The sequence below is a fragment of the Humulus lupulus genome, chromosome 2, assembly GCF_963169125.1.
Source record: "Humulus lupulus chromosome 2, drHumLupu1.1, whole genome shotgun sequence".
NCBI classification, from domain to species: domain Eukaryota; kingdom Viridiplantae; phylum Streptophyta; class Magnoliopsida; order Rosales; family Cannabaceae; genus Humulus; species Humulus lupulus.
Window position 1 is genome coordinate 209,550,680 of NC_084794.1, and position 18,123 is coordinate 209,568,802.

At 37.6% G+C, this 18,123-nt stretch overlaps 1 non-coding gene across 1 annotated transcript; it reads left to right on the forward strand.

Moving 5' to 3' along the window:
- The first annotated feature begins 313 nt into the window (after positions 1–313).
- LOC133820126 (small nucleolar RNA R71) lies at positions 314–420 on the forward strand. The gene has a single exon (XR_009886559.1). It is a non-coding gene; the product is annotated as a small nucleolar RNA R71 (small nucleolar RNA).
- The last annotated feature ends 17,703 nt before the right edge of the window (positions 421–18,123 follow it).

Consider the following 18,123-nt stretch of genomic DNA (forward strand, 5'->3'; position numbering starts at 1 on the left):
CCATAAACAAAGCAAGGTTCTTGCGATTGTGCATGAGCAATCATGTGAGGTATTAAGGTATCAAAGCTTTGAGTTGGGCCTTAACACTATCCTCTTCTTGAAGTTGATAGATCCCAGATGGTTTGTGTCGGTTGGTGCTATCAGTAGCACTTGGACCAGTCTAGGTTTGAGATTTTTTTGCAGTTTCTTCGAGATATCAAGAGCATCATATGGATCTTTTTCAAGGAATTAACCATTGCATAACATTTCTACAAACTGGCGCTCACGACTCGTGAGGCCTTCATAGAAGTAACTGACCAAACGCCAGTTCTCATAGCCATGGTGTAGGCACTGATTCAACAGATCCTTGAATCATTCCCAAACTTGATAGAACGTTTCTTTCTCCTCTTGGAAAAATGTGGAAATTTGTCATTTTAGACTGCTGGTCTTATGGTTGAGGAAGTGTTTCAGAAAGAAAGATTTGGTCATTTCCTCCCATGTTCCAATAGACCTAGGTCTCAAAGAGTATAACCAGCTTTTGGCTTTGTCCTTCAAGGAGAAGGGGAAGAACTTTCGTCGCATAGAATCGACATTTTCGGCTTGGTTATAGAATGTGGCAACTATGTCCTCGAATTCTCTAATATGCACGTATCGTCTTTCGTTTTCCATTCCATGAAATGTGGGTAAGATTTGAATCATGCAATGTTTAAAGTCTAATGCAGGCATATTACGAGGGAAAATAATGCATGAAGGCGTGGAAGTGCGAGTAGGATGGAGGTAGTCCTTGAGAGTTCTCGATTGGATTTCATCATTGCGAGTGGATTATTATCAGCTAAATTTTGTGGAGTGGAAGGAGTTCTGGAAGGAGTGGTGGATGAATTGGAAGAAGTGTCACTAGAAGTTTCGTGATGATTCATCCACTCTCGGAAATCATAATTAGATTTATTTAATGTTTTTTTTATTGATTTATTTTTATTTTTTTAAAACTTGTTTCCAGGTAGATTTGGAGGTTTTGGGGTGATCTCCAACACCTTACTATAACTCTTTGAGGTTACTGAGTAAGTATGGTGGATCACAAGTTAACCTTTTCCACCAAACAACCTTTAAGCAGAGTGAAATTGCTTATTTTGACAGAACAGGCTTGGTTTTCTTATAGTATTAAGTTCAACAATGTGATAGTGCAAATGTATATGCTCAAAATGTTCCCAGACCGATTGGGAAGGTTGCCAAGGTACTGCTTTAGACCCACACTTGCCTAGACAGAACTTCCCGAGGTCCCCAGGTAAGTGTAGGGAGTAACTGTTGGGGTTTTATGCCCTAATTTAAACCCAAATTATTTGTAATCTCATTTTATAATCACTAAAATAATAGAAATCATTTTTTGACTTAGTCAATCACTTTGCTCACATGTTTTATTTTCATGATTATTTGTTTAATATAAACTTCTATTAAATCCCGAGCATATAGCTAATCTTATTTATAGTGATGTAAACACAGTGGAATATAAATATGATTATATGTTCAAAATAAGTAGTCCTAAGATTAGTCAGTGGACAGGATTTACACTGACTTGCCAATCTACGATATGATCTACTTACACATTGTGGTGTAATGTTCTTTCATGAACATTAGCAAAGTAGATAAGATTGGATGTGTTTGTTACATTGGACACGACCGATATTGACTGTTGATAAGATAAGTAAACATACCATTATTATCTATTCTAGTCATATCATATAGTTGACCATAGGTCAATTCAATCTCAATTCTGTGTAATTAGTGCTCTAACTGATTGTATTATTTGAGTTATTTGACTTGTTCATTACCAGCTTACCCTACGAACTAGCCCATACTTACATCTTGGGAACTTGATAGTATAATTGAGTGGGAGTGTTAATCATAGATATGAACATCTGTAGCTTCCGATCAAGAAGTGAAACGATGGTTTCCTTTTAGTTAGGTTCAAGGTGTTAAATGATAGAGATCTCATTTAAGTAATTAAATTAGTTTACTGAAATATCATTTACAAGGAACTAAGTGTTTTAAGGATAAAATACAATGAGGGGTAAAACGATATTTTAGTCCTATCTCATTGTACACCGTCTATAGAGGATTGAGTGACCATTATGGTTGTAATAATGGATAATTAATAGCATATCTTTATTTGTTATAGAGTGTTCTACGAATTAAAGAGTGCAATTTCGAGTCTTTAGTGGAGTCACGAGGAATCAATAAGTTAGTAAATTTATTTGTTAGATTTATGATAACTTATTGGAGCTTGATTTCATAGGCCCATGGTCCCCATTGTACTGAGGAATTAATAAGTTAGTAAATTTATTTGTTAGAAATTATGTTAGATTTATTAATTAAGACAAATTGGTATCTAAATTAATAAATAAGTTTAAATCAAGGTTCAAATTATTCAAATAATTATTTAATTAATTAAATCAATAGAAAATAATACATGCCTTGATTTTAAGTCCAATTGGCTTATAATCAAATGGGAAATTTCACGGGACTAAAGCCCATGATAATTTCGCCTAGGGTTGTTAATTGGCTATTACTTTATTGAATTTTTAATTAAAATAAATCGCCTAATTGAGTCTATAAAAGGAGTGCATATAGAGAAGTAAAAACATAAGTTTTACAAGTCACAAGTCATATTTTTTGATAGTTTTAAATTCTCTCTAAACACAAGTCATTTTCTAAGCCTCTTTGTTATTTTATCTTCTTCTCTCTGTATCTATCTCATGTGTTGAGAATTTCCCACACTAGTCTAGGTGATTCTAAGGATACATTGGAAGACTGTGAAGAAAATTGAAGATCGGTTCAGTTTCTTGATAATACACTGTGATAGAAAGGATACAAGGGTTAGAGAAACTGAAGGAAGGACTCACGAATTTCGCTGCGTATGCTGTAAGTATTCTTATTGTTGTTTCTCTTTGAATTAAATTTTAGAAACATGTTCTAGGTTATCGCATATTAATTTGTTTAATATTAGATCTACACAAAAATAAATAAAGATCATGTATAAGTTTTCCCAACAACTAGCCTCAGAGCCTTTGCTAATCATTATTTTCATGGAAGAACATGTTAAAAATTGGATTACTAGATTTGTTTGAATAATTGGATGGTTTTCATGTTTTAATGAAGCATATTAATTTTATTTGATTATTTACAATTTTTAGGTTATTTTGTAATGTTTTCTATGCTATTAATTTTTATATATGCTTTATTTTGTGTAAAACATGTTAAAAATTAATTAGAAAATTGTTTTGGTTTGAAAAATTGCTCATTTTTTTTGTTTTGAAACAATTTGGCCTGGCTACCCATGCGCAAGCACATGCCCACGCGCCACCCGCGCGCCCGCTCTCACACCCGCACACCACCTGTGCGCGCCCGCGCTCACACCTGCACGCACGCCCGCGCGCACTAGCCACCTCGCGCGTGATGAACAATGTAACGCCCTGGTTACCCCAGGAAAGTTACTATGAACGGTTAACCGGAAATTTGACCCGCTACCCGAGTCCTTTTCTTAAAAATGTGTTCTAAGTGTTATTAACACGCTAAGGTGAAAAACCAATAAAAAGGAAATGATGTATTTCATTAAGTCTATAAACTGCTCATGAGCTATTCAAAATATTTACAAGTTGTTTACAGTACAAAATGGCCACTACTGTTTCAAATTTACAATCCCCGCCGACCTAAGAGGCAAAAATAGGGTGAACCCCCTAGTTCCCCTGAGAAATCCTTGGCCGTGGTGGTCAAGCAGCCGCATATGTACACAACACCACCTAAGCTCTCCACTCAAGGTTGGGTGAGCTTCTCTTTCCCTTTACCTGCACCACATAGCACCCGTGAGCTAAGGCCCAGCAAGAAAACACATTATAACATGATATAATATCAACAATGATCATAATAGTCATTCAGGACTTTCAGTCCAAACAAATAGGTGACAGTCGCAAAAGTCACTAAAATGGGGACAGTTCCCTTTAGCCATGTGACGATAGGATCACCAGGGATAAACAGATAAGTGAGCATTTCACTAGCTTAAACAGGATAGGAGCATGGTGATTAGTCACCAACATAACCTTCCTCATGACTCTAGAGTCATAACTATGGAACATCGTTCCCTAGCCATGTGACAAGCAGTCACCTGGGCCTTATGCCCTGGCTCTCAGTAACTAGTCTTAGACTAGCCAAGCGCTTATAAGTTCATTGACCTTAGGGTAGGTCCAACATTAATACCCCATATGAGTTATTCAACGCTGATATCGATTAGATCTAATCTTCATTTGGCCCTGCGTTCATGACGCTATGCAATTTCTGACTCTTAGGTCAGTGTCCCTGACTAGTCAGTGCCATATACAGGTAATCAATATTCACTAGCATTTAATATGCAATCCACGTCCACATTTATCAATCAACATGCCTCAATAACAAATACGCATGCCATATATACACATGGTGCAGTTTTCTTACCTCTGGTTCGAGTGAAAATTAATATAAGAACGACCCTTGAGAACGATCAATCTTTTAATTCCTTGACGGTCACCTGGTCATAACCAAAATATAGGATTCATCAATGAAAATAAGAAACAAAGGTTCCCAAACCAAAACCTACCCTCCGTGAAATCGAATCCTACTAAACCAGGTAGTAGGATCGATCCCGAGGCCCAAGACTTGAATCCCTAAGCTAAAATCTCATTTTTGGTCAAAAATGCACTTATGGGCTGCGGCCCTCCCTAGCCACGCCGCGACTCGCCCCCCAGACAGAGGCGACCCTTTCCTGCCAAGCAACGTGGGTCGCGACTCACTATAGCCATGCTGCGGCTCATTACGCATAATAGCAAAGAACCAGAATTTCTTCCCCTGCATTCTCCTTGAAACCAACCCTTCAAACCAATCCCAAACATCAACCTAACACCCAATTCAACCCCTAAACTTCATCTATAACTCACCCTGACCAAAACCCAAGTTAAACACCAACCTAGCTTCCATTAATTCCAACCATCCATAAGGAAATTACAAGCTGAAAGCTTAAAGCCAAAACAGAGTAAAACCAGAAAACTAATTGCTGAAACTCACCTCAAACTTGAGATTAAACCCCCTTCAATGGATGAACCAACTCTATGAACTCAGCTCCTTGATTTCCTAGCTTGATTCCTCACTTTGAGCTCAAAAACTCCAAACGAAGACAAAGAGAAGGTGATGTATGGGAAGGAGAATTCTTTGTTCTGTTTTGTTCTATTTTCTACAGCCAACTAAAGCCTCATATAAATCCAAACCAAATGACCTAAATGCCCCTAGGTCATTTAAGGTTTCTAAAGTCATCCCAAGGGTAAAATCGGTATTTTCCACCTATCTCGTTATTCATAATTAACGCTCTCCAATTCCCGCTAATCTCGATAATCTCAAACACCAATAATTCATATTCCGTTACCCTATAATTCCCGGTAACGCTCTAATCATTAAAATCACCCCGAGACTCACCCCGAGCGCTGAGCTTTAGCCTGTTATGACCAAACCGATAAATTGTATTTAAAGATCGTCTCATGCCGAATAACTCGAACCAATCCACATTATAATGTGGCCTCACAATATATCATTGATATGCAAACAAATATACAACTATGCCCTCAACGGGCCAACTTACCAAAATACCCCTGTAAACAAATGTGGACCCACATGCATGCATTTAACATCATATTATAATATAATTCTCATAAACATGCATAAATTCATTTAATGGCGTAATTAAACAGTTATAGCCCTCCCTGCCTACTAATCTAGCCATTAAACCATATTAGGGATTTCGGGGCATTACAAACAATACCGGTTATTATTCATCTAATTTTTTTTAATTTTTTTTAAATTAAAGAAAAATAAAAAAAAATTGTGAAATTAAATTATTTATAATCAAATCATTTAAAATTGTTTTTAAAAAAAAAAAGATATTTTTGTTGAGATTTAAATAATTAGATTTTTTTCTATAATGATTCAAATTCAAATTTAAAAATAGACTAACAACATAATTTGAAATCTTTTAATATATTAAAATATTAGAATTAAGATATCAGATATTTAAAATATTTTCTTTTAAATTCTTGATATTTTTATTAATTCTTTATTTGAAAATATAGATATCTTTTTATTCTATAGTTTTTAATATTTAAATTATTTGAAATTTGAATATTATTAGTTAGATATTCTTATGGATATTTTAGGATTGTTATAACTATTAATATTTTATTTTTATAAAATGGTTAAAATATTTTCTTATAGTTGTAACAACACAAGATATTTTTTAAAAACATTTTAGATATTGATTTTAAAATTTCAAATTGGTTGAATTTTGAAAAATATCAAATTTTTTCAGCCAATTAATAAAATATTTTTTAATAAATGGGATTTAAATTAACTTTGGTTAATTCTTGATAAATCTTATTTAAATTAAATTAATATTTTTTTTAAACTTAACTTAAACCAAGTTGATTGTTGATAAATGAAATTTAAATGAACTATTCTTAATTGTTGATAAATTTCTTTTAAATTGACTTATTTTTGTAAAAATTTAATTAATTTTAATTTTTTGATAAATTCTAGATAATTAATTGTGGTATTTTTGCAAATGAAATAAATTGTGGTATTTTTAAATAAATTCATAGAATTGCTCATATAGTAACATGATTAGGCCCATCCAATTATAACATGTATGTTTGCACTATATGTGGTATTTTTGTAATTGGGCTTAGATGCATATAGTGCTCCATATGTTTGTTAGATATATGGATTTTGCCAAATAAAATATTTATAAAATGATAGGTTTTATTTGGGCCCATTAGAAAATGTAAAGTTTAAATTCCTCTCTTGTGGGTGATTCTACTTGTGAATGCCTATTTGCTTTGCATGACTATAATGCGCCTAATCAATTAATAACAATTCATAAAACGAATGTTCAAATTCCTGTCTTTTGAACCTTGTATGGAAGATTGGGGGTCTTTGTAGTGGGAACGACATACTAGATCCAGCCCTCCTCCATACAAGTCCAATTGTTAAGGCCCATTTACCTGAGTTGGACTTAATTGTATAGGTTCATTATATTAGTTAAACCCAAATATTGATTAGCAACAAGTTAATTCTAAATTAATTGAATTTGTTTCGATGTGAAACTTTAGAATTAATAGAAAATTATAGGACTTTGGTTTTAAAAATTGAATCTGTTTAATTTTTTTTGGAAAACCATAGTCATTAATTTTCTAAAAATAAATAATAAAAATACTATTTTAAATTTAATAATGAGTTTATTTTAAGAATTTTATTTGATCTCCACCGTTGGTTTAACATAGTCAATAGCTTAATGGGGCCTCGAGGCACTTTGATTTGTCCTCCTACGGAAGGTGTTCATTAGTTATTTTGACAAGGTTAGATTTCGAATGATAGATAATTATAGGTCAAATTCTACTAGACTCACCCCTACGGTGACTACCAGGACTAAATCTATGATTATCGAAATCGTGGGTCTAACTCATAAAATAAAATATTTTGTTTTCTTATTTTGATCGAATAGTAGGTTGCTAATAGTAGTGACAATTATTAAATGAGTTTACAACTCTATTTAACTAGTGGTATTTTTTTACTCTTGCCAACCAGGACAAGGATATCATAGATTAGTTAAAAACCTAAAGAAATATAGATATAATTGTTTTTGATATTTTTTTCTCATATCTTACATATTTTTGGTATATGTTGTGCTATTTCTTGAAATTTGTGTGAATAGAAATTTTATTGAGCAAATGTGATTGATTTCTATTTTGTTGGTAATTTGTAGTTTTAAGTTAAGTAGTGTCTACTCCCATCCTTTCTCAACTTTGGATGGAGAAACTCACTGGAAAAATCTTCCTTAATTGCAAGCAAAATATCAACATAGAGTTGATTGGTGACAACTTTGAATTCGTCATGATTGAGGAATCCCCAGAACAAGCACCGTGTCCGCACGTTCGTGATGGCACCGTCAATGCTAGTGATAGCACAATAAATGCTTGGTTAACACTTTCTCTGCACGTACGTGATGGCACCGTGAATTCTCGGATGGCACCGTGTTTGCACATTTGTGATCAACTTAACTATGGTCTGACGCAACTCATGAACGAGCTTCAGACTTTTGAGTCTATCATGGGTGGACCAAGTAAGGGAGGACAAAAGAAAACAACTACTACTAGTGTTGTTGATCCAGCTAAGGCTGAAACTAACCAAGCTTCGTCTTCGAAAGCTGGAAACAAGAGGAAAGGTGGACAAAACAACAACCCCAAGGCTGCAAAGATGAATGCACACCCAAGTGCACAGACGCCTAAGGGAAAGAACAAGAAAAACAAGAAAAGTAAAGATAAGTGTTTTCACTGCAAAGAGAAGGGCATTGGAAACGAGATTGCCCCAAGTTTCTAGCAGCTAAAAAAAATGTAATGATTATAGTTCATTTATCTTGGAAACATGTGTTTTAGAGAATGATAAATCCATTTGGATTATTTATTCTGCATCTACTAACCACGTTTGTAAATCTTTACAGCTTCTTGAATCATGGGAGGAAGTGGACGAAGGCGGCTTAAAGCTTAGAGTTGGGAACGGAGCGTTCGTTGCGGTCCAAGCTAGAGGAAGAACTAATGTGAAGTTTGGAAATAAATTTTTAATTTTAAATGATTTATTTTTTATTCTGGATTTTAGTAGAAATTTAATTTCATTTTCCATGTTGCCGTTAGAACAATTTGTTATGACTTTCACAAGTTCCAATATATCTATTTCTTTCAATGGATCACAATTGTATATTACATGTTTGGAAAACGGGCTTTATATTATGCGACCTAATGAACCCCTCGCTCTTAACAATGATTTATTCAAAGTAGCTAAACCTAGGACCAATAAACGTCAAAAGACCAATAACGATAATATGACGTATTTATTGCACTTGAGCCTAGGTCACATTGGCTATGATAGGATTCAAAGACTTACAAAGGATGGGCCTTTGAGGGAACTCACCTTAGGTGAATTACCTGTTTGTGAATCTCGTCTAGAAGGCAAATTGACCTAGCGTCCATTCTCTACAAAGGGTGATAGGGCCAAAGGGCCACTTGGACTTATTCATTAAAATGTTTGTGGACCTTTGAATGTACAAGCCAGGGGTGGTTTTGAGTATTTCGTCACTTTCATTGATGATTACTCTAGATACTCATGTCTTTACCTAATGCATAGGAAATCAGAAACATTTTCAAAGTTTCAGGAATTCCTAGCAATGGCTCAGAACCAATTAGGTAAAACGTTAAAGATCTTGTGATCTGATAGGGGTAGAGAATATTTGGATATGAAGTTCCAAGATCATTTAAATGAACTTGGGATATTATCAAAACTTGCTGCCCCAGGTACTCAGCAACAAAATGGTGTAGCGGAATGCCGAAACAGAACTTTATTGGAAATGGTTAGATGCATGCTTAGTTACTCAACTCTACCAACTTCGTTCTAGGGACATGCAATTGAAATTGCGAATGACATTCTATATATCGTGCCGTTTAAACCAATCCCCAAAACACCTTTAGAATGCTGAAATGGTCGTGAACCTAGTTTACGCCATTATAGAATCTGGGGGTGTCCCGCCCACGTCCTGAGGAAAAAGGAGGGAAAGCTAGAACCGTGAACTGAAGTTTGCATGTTTGTTGGCTATCCTGAAGGTACTCGGGGTGGAATTTTCTATAGTCATTCAGAAAAGAAAGTGTTTACTTCTACAAATGATACTTTTCTGGAAAATGAATATGTCCAAAACTTCAATCCTCGCAGCAAAGTAGTTTTAGAGGAGATGGTTAAAGATTTGACTTCAACCAATGTTCCATCGTCATCAATGCAAGTTGATGATGAAATTCCCACTCTTCATGTCCAACCGATGCAAGTCGATTTAAATGAAGAAAGTACCACTGTTCCTAAGCAAACAGTCATAGATCCTCGTCGTAGTGGGAGGGTTTCTAGGAACCTAGTTTGCTATGGTTTGGAAATTGAAACCAATATGGTTGTTGGTGACACTAGTGATGATGATCTGTTATCTTTCAAACAGGCAATGGCTAGCCCTAAAAAGGAACTATGGCTCGAAGCCATGAAACAGGAAATGGAGTCCATGTACTCAAATTTTGTCTGGGATCTTGTGGAAGCATCTAATGACTTTAGGGCCATTATGTGCAAGTGGATCTACAAGAAGAAACGAGGGGTTGATGGAAATATCGAAACTTAAAAAGCTTCATTAGTGGCAAAGGGTTATACCCAAAGAGAAGGCATGGACTATGAGGAAACTTTTAGTCTGGTAGCCATGCTCAAATCCATTTGCATCCTCTTATCCATAGCAGCCGCTCTCGACTATGAGATCTGGCAAATGGAGGTCAAGACAACTTTTCTTAATGGTGAGCTTGATGAAGCCATTTATATGGATCAGCTAGAAGGATTTAAAGTAGCTGGACAAGAAGGAAAAGTTTGCAAGTTGAATAGGTCCATCTATGGACTTAAGCAAGCTTCTCGTTCCTGGAATCTTAGGTTTGATGAAATAATCAAAGCCTTTGCCTTTGAACAAAATATTAGCCCTGTGTTTACCAACTGAAGGAAAATCAAATAGTGGTATTCCTGGTTCTTTATGTAGATGATATCTTACTCATTGGAAACAATGTTAAGAAATTATCAGATGTGAAGAATTGTTTGAGCACTCAATTCTAGAAGAAGGATTTCGGTGAAGCAAGTTATGTTCTAGGTATCCAGATCGTTAGGGATAGAAAGAACAGACTCTTAGCTCTATCTCAAGCATCCTACATTGATAAAGTGCTTGAACGTTTCTCAATGAAAAATTCCAAGCAAAGGCGTCTACCGTCCAGCCATGGAATTCATCTTTCAAAGAAGTAGTCTCCCCAGACTCCTGATGAGGAAGATGCAATAAGAAAAGTTCCTTACGCATCTGCAGATGGAAGTCTGATGTATGCTATGTTGTGTACTAGACCAGATATCTGCTATGTAGTGGGAGTAGTGAGCAAGTATCAGTCAAACCCAGGACCGGAACATTGGATAGCAGTTAAGCATATCCTGAAGTATTTACTATGGATTATATGTTAGTCTACAAGGGTGGTGTATAGAACCCTGTAGGCTACATCAATTCAGATTTTAAAACTGATGTCGACGACAGGAAGTCTACTTCTAGAATGGTGTTTACTCTTGGGGGTGGAGTTGTGATTTGGAGAGGCGTAAAGTAGTCTGCAATATTAGATTCAACCATGGAGGCTGAGTACATAGTCGCATTAAAAGCAGCTAAGGAAATAGTCTGGGTAAAGAAGTTTTATTCTGATCTTGGTGTTATTCTAGAAATGGATAAACTGCTTGTGTTGTTTCGTGACAATACCAGAGCAATAGCAAACTCAAAAGAACCCCGTTGTCACAAGAGGAGTAAGCATATAGAATGGAAGTATCACATTATTAGAGAATATGTGTCAAGGGGAGATGTGAAGGTTATGAAGATTGCAACTGAAGACAATCTTACGGATCCGTTTATAAAGACACTACTAGAAGCTACTTTGTATAAGCATATCAAGGAAATGGGATTAGTAGAATTAAGGCATTAATTTCAATTAGTGCAAGTGGGAGTTTGTTGGGGTTTTATGACATAATTAAAACCCAAATTATTTGTAATCTAATTTTATTATCAATAAAAGAATAGAAATCATTTTTTGACTTGGTCAATCACTTTGCTCACAAGTTTTATTTTCATGATTATTTGTTTAATATAAACTTCTATTAAATCTCGAGCATATAGCTAATCTTATTTATAGTGACGTGATCACAGTGGAATATAAATATGATTATATGTTCAAAATAAGTGAGTCCCAAGATTAGTCAATGCATAGGATTTACACTGACTTGCCAATCTACGATTTGATCAACTTACACATTGTGGTGTTATGTTCTTTCCAGAAAATTAGCAAAGTAGATAAGATCGGATGTATTTGTTACATCGGACAGGACCGATATTGTCGTTGATAAGATAAGTAAACGTATCGTTGTCTATTCTATTCATATCATATAGTTGACCATAGGTCAATTCAATTTCAATTTTGAGTAATTAGTGTTCTAACTGATTGTATTATTTGAGTTCTTTGACTTGTTCGTTACCAGCTTACCCTACGAACTAGTCCATACTTACATCTTGGGAACTCGGTAGTATAATTGAGTGGGAGTGTTAATCATATATATCAACATCTATATCTTCTATGAAGATGCGAAACGATGGTTTCCTTTTAGTTTGGTTCAAGGTGTTAAATGATAGAGATCTTATTTCAGTAATTAAATTACTTTACTGAAATATCATTTACAAGGAACTCAGTGTTTTAGTCCTATTTCATTGTAGGCCGTCTATAGAAGATTGAGTGACAATTATGGTTGTAGCAATGGATAATTAATAGTGTATCTTTATTTGTTATAGAGTGTTCTATGAATTCAAGAGTGCAATTTCGAGTCTTTAGTGGAGTCACGAGGAATTATTAAGTTAGTAAATACATTTGTTAGATTTATGATAACTTATTGGAGCTTTATTTCATAGGCCCATGGTCCCTATTGTACCTTGTATAAAATCATCTAGATAGTCTCAATTAATTGATTTAATTATCAATTAGAATTATCAAAGTTGACCAGGTCAATTTTGGATAGTTTCACAGATTTATTAAATTATGGAAAATTTATTAATTAAAATAAATTGGTATCTAAATAATAAATAAGTTTAAATCAAGGTTCAAATTATAAATAATTAATTTGATAAAGGATTTAATTAATTAAATCAATAGAAAATAATATAGGCATTGATTTTAAGTCCAATGGACTTACTATCAAATGGAAAATTTTACGGGCCTAAATCCCATGATAATTTCGACCTAGGACTGTTAAATGACTATTATTTTATTGATTTTTTTAATTAAATTAAATGGCCTAATTGATTCTATAAAAGGAGTTCTTAGAGAGAAGTGAAAACATAAATTTGACAAGTCACAAGTAAGATTTTCGGATACTTTTAGATTCTCTCTAGACACAAGTCTTTTTCTATGCCTCTTTGTTATTTTTTCTTCTTCTCTCTGTATCTATCTCATGTGTTGAGAATTGCCCACAGTAGTCTAGGTGATTCTAAGGATATATGGGAAGACTGTGAAGAAAATTGAAGATTGGTTCAGTTTCTTGATAATACTCCGCGACAAAAAAGATACAAAGGTTAGAGAAATTGAAGGAAAGACTCACTAATTCTGCTGCGTATACTGTAAATATTCTCATCGTTGTTTCTCTTTGAATTCAATCTTAGAAACATGTTCTAGGTTATCTCATATTAATTTGTTTAATATTAGATCTACATAAAAATAAATAAAGATCCTATATAAGTTTTTCTAATAGTAACGCTATCACAAACCTTATTTAACTACCAATCTTTCTAGAAAGAACAATATCGGTTTCTACCACTTGTAATATTACACAATTGTTCCTAATACTAAACATTTTATGATTGAAATTTTAAGAACAATTTTATACAATTTTATGTTTTTTTTAAAAAAAAAACCTAAATTCTAAGAAAAACTAAGGCAAAGAAAAAGAAAAGCCTAAACTAAGGAACCTAAAGCAATAAAATAATAAATACAAAAATAAAATAAAGAAGAGAAAATTGAAGTGAAGATAAAATAGCAAGATTAATCCTTTTTTATCTCAATATTTATTAAACTAAGAAAATAGAAAAGAAATTAAGTATCAGAAATGGTGTTATACCCAGATTTCGAGCTATGTTAAATGTAACCTCGAAAGTTGGATTCACAAACGAATGGACTCGTAAGGTTTAGAGTATGCTCCAGGACTAAAATATCGAGCCTGCAAGACTGAGACGACCTCGAATATGGTGAACTCGAAGTGTTCACGATCTCAGAAGGTAGCTCCGGAGACGCATCTATCCTCAGGGATGACCTCGGATCAGGGGTTCCGAGCTCGACGCACATACGATCTCGAAAGTCGCGTGACCTCGAGAGATGTCATTGGCTCGAAAGCTGACGAGAAACCTGGGAGGCTAAGGCCTTGGAGATATATGATAAAAACCGAGAATATCTATAAGTGTTGTCCATAAGAGATGTAATCTTCATTTATTACTGTAAATCCCCTAAAGTCGCGGGATATTATTTGGTTAGTTATACGCCCCCTGGTCTTCAGGGGACGTTTCCTTTTATATCTGATTATGGGCATTTAAAGCCATTAATTTTATTTATACAAAAAGAGTAACTACCCAAAATATGTGGGATAGTATTCTGCAACCTTCTCTATAAATAGAGAGGTCATGCACCATTGTAATGGACCGAAATTCTGAACCTGGAGAGAAAACTCTGAAGAATTCTTGCTAAAAGAATTTTCAGAGATAATCTTGAGTTTAATAACAAAGACTCGTGGACTAGGCAGATTTAACTGCTGAACCACGTAAAAATCGTGTTTTGTGTTGTTATTTTTTTAATTGGTCATTACTTGTAATTGTTTACGTGCACTTCTTTCACTGTTGACGAAAAACGGCGTCAACAGTTTGGTACTTTCATTGAGAGCCTTAAGCATTCATCCCTGAGAAAGTCATGGCCACAAACAATCAGAACACACCTGAGGAAAATTACCCAAGACGTCCTGGAAAACAACCAATGGAGAACCCGGATGTTGAAGAAAGAAGTGGGTCTTCCGATTCCCGGGGACCACCTCCTCCACCAAGGGATGAGGATATGTACTACAATCCGGAGCGGTACGTTCCTATTGTAGAACTTGAAAACCGGCAATTGAAGCAGTTGTTGGCAGAGGCCAACAAACGGAATGAGGAGTTGACAAGGATAGCCGCAGAGGCGCAGGTGGCTCAGCCCCCGCCTCCGCGCGAAAACCAAGTCCCTCATCCAAGGGACGTGCATGTTCCTCCCCGAAGACCTCGTGGGCGTCCATGAAAAGATGCTGCCACAAGGAGGCCGACTCAACCTCCGGCACCAGCAGAGCCATTCGCTCCACCTAGGCCCCAAAGGAGTACTCGGGCTCGGGCCCCGACTAACCCGCCTGTGGAAGTGCCTGCGGGAGCTGAGAATAACCGAACTCGTGCAGAGGCTCGGACTCAGGTACCTGGGAGCGCACCAAATGCGACCGACCCATCTCGGGCAAATTCTGGACCCTCTAGGCCGCGACAAGGGTGGCAGCCACCGTCGCCTATACGGTTCCCTCCATCACCCGTAAGATATCCTTCGCCCCCCCCCCCCCTCGCAGGAACGCTCAACCCGTTCGAGATCAAAATGAAGGGCGTGCGGGGGAATGACAAGGAAACAGGGAGACTTTCCAGGAGCTGAGAGGCGCCTCATCTGAGAAAAGTCAAACATCTCGATCTCGCACGGCGGAGACGAGGCGACGTGGGAAGAATCCATCACGAAATAATCGAGCAATGAGTTTCACCAGTGATGAGTCCGGAGATACCAGGTCTGTCAGTAAACATGACCGAGGTCGTAATAATACTGGAAGCCGCAAGAATCATTCCGACCTGCGAAATCATCTGAACCAGAGTTGAGGTAATGGAGATCAAACAAATCCGGACCTGAGGGATCGCCTGAATAGGTGTAGAGATCCCTCGCGGAGACGCAAGCCTGGAATCACGATCAATGACAATCAATTACAGACAGTTCCTCCTACTGACCCAGTCCAAGAAAGAATCGATCAGCTTGAAAAAGCCTTCAGGCTTTTGAAGAATGAACGGGAAATGGTCGATATGAGGACTCTGACGAGGAGCTCGAGCCATTTGCTCCTCATATTTCTAGTACTCGATTTCCTCAAGGGTTCCGGATCCCTCACGTCCCAACATTTGAAGGAAAGACTGACCCGTGTAGTCATCTGAGCACATTCAACACTATCATGAGAACCAGTAACATGGGTTACGAGCTCAGGTGTATGTTGTTCCCAACATCATTGGCAAGACCTGCTAAAAGTTGGTTCGAAAAATATAAGAGACACTCAATAACTTCTTGGGAACAGTTGTCTAAAGACTTTAAGAAGCAGTTTAGAGCAATGATGGGGGTTAGACCAGAGGCATCCACCTTAACAAACGTCCGACAACAGCCGGGCGAAACACTAAAAAGTTACCTAACGAGATTTAATCTGGAAGTCGCCCGAGCTCGAGACGTGGATGACAGTGGGCACCTGATGGCTATCCGAGCTGGTGTATTGCCGGGAAGTGCCCTTTGGGATGATATGCAAGGGAAACCGGTAAGGTCAATAACCGAGTTTAAAAGACGAGCGCAGAGATTTATCAATGTAGAGGAACTGAGGTCGACGCTCAATGCGACTTCCCAGCCCGAAACTACAATAATAAACATCAACTCTGCCTCAACCTCGGTGGACCCAGCAGCTCCAAAGCCTGCCATGGAGAACTCCTCCAAGAGGAAAAAGAACGAAGGAAGTAACCCCAAAGTCGAAGGAGGAAAGAAGAAGAAAGGGGAGAGGTATTTCTCCGTGTATAGAGTATACACCGAGCTCAATGAGTCTCGGGAGAACATATACCTGGCTAATGAAAACCAGGTCCCCTTTAGGCGTCCAGACCCGATGAGAAATCAAAAATCCAAGAGGGATTCCAGTAAGTATTGCCGGTTCCACAGAGAAACCGGGCATACAACCGATGAATGTCGACAATTGAAGGACGAGATCGAAGGGTTGATCTCGAGAGGTTACTTCCGACAGTATGTCAAAAACCAGAGTACGGGTCAGACGGCCGCGAGCTAGAGAGTAGCCGCGCCTCCGACGACGCAAAACAATAATTTCCTAGCTCGGGAAGAAGACAGGCCCCCGTCGATAGATGGAGAGGATGTAATAACCATCTCGGGAGGGCCTCACTTCGAAGTTGTGGGCAGGAACGCCCAAAAGAGATATGTTAACGAACTAAAGACTGGGGATGGATCTCCTTATGAATCCGAACCTACGGCTCCCAAAAGTCAGAGGCTTGAGACACAACCAATAACCTTCACCGAGGAAGACGCCTCCCATGTCCAGTTCCCTCACCATGATCCGTTGGTCATTAATCTTCAGCTGGCCAACAGGAGGGTCCACCAAGTTCTCATAGATAATGGGAGCTCAGTCAACATACTTTACAAAGCAACCCTCGAGAAGATGGGACTCTCCCTTCGCGACCTGAAAGTGTGTGCAACTACATTGTACGGTTTTTCAGGAGAAGGAACCGCCTGCATGGGATCCATCGAGCTCCCCGTGACCTTGGGAGATTATCCAGTCTCGGTAACCAAGATGATGGAGTTCGTGGTAGTAGACCTACCATCTACCTACAATGTGCTGCTCGGGAGACCCGCCCTGGCCGGGCTGGGGGCAGTTTCATCAGTAAGGCATCTGGCCCTTAAGTTCCCAACCCCTAGCGGAGTCGGGACATTGAAAGGAGACCAGTTAGCAGGGAGGGAGTGCTACAACATCTTCCTGAGAGGAATGAAACAGACGAGCGCACAAGCGCTCGTCATCGTACAAAACAAAGACGGAACGATCTCAGAGGTTGACGAAGAGATTGATCCAAGGATTAAAGAGAAAGTTGACCTCGAACCTTTAGAGGAGCTCAAAGAAGTTCAGCTCGAGGAAGTTGATCCCTTGAAGAAGGTGAAGGTCGGAAAACACCTCCAAGATGAGGCAAAATAGCAATTAATTTGCTTTCTAAAGAAAAACCAGGATGTCTTCGCGTGGTCGCACTCAGACATGGTGGGGATAAGCCCGAATGTAGCAAGCCACGCACTGAACATAGACAAAAGCTTTCCCCCGAAGCAGCAAAAGCGAAGACAGCTGGACGAAGACAGAAAGAAAGCACTGAAGGAGGAGGTCGACAGGTTAAAGGCAAACAGATTCATTAGGGATGCCTTTTACCCTGACTGGGTAGCCAATCTAGTGTTGGTCCCAAAGCCCAATGGGACGTGGAGAACCTGTATTGACTATTCAGATCTCAACAAAGCTTGCCCAAAAGACTGTGTTCCGCTACTGAGGATTGACCAACTCGTGGATGCCACGGCGGGGCACGGCCTGATGTCATTCATGGATGCCTATTCTGGATATAACCAGATT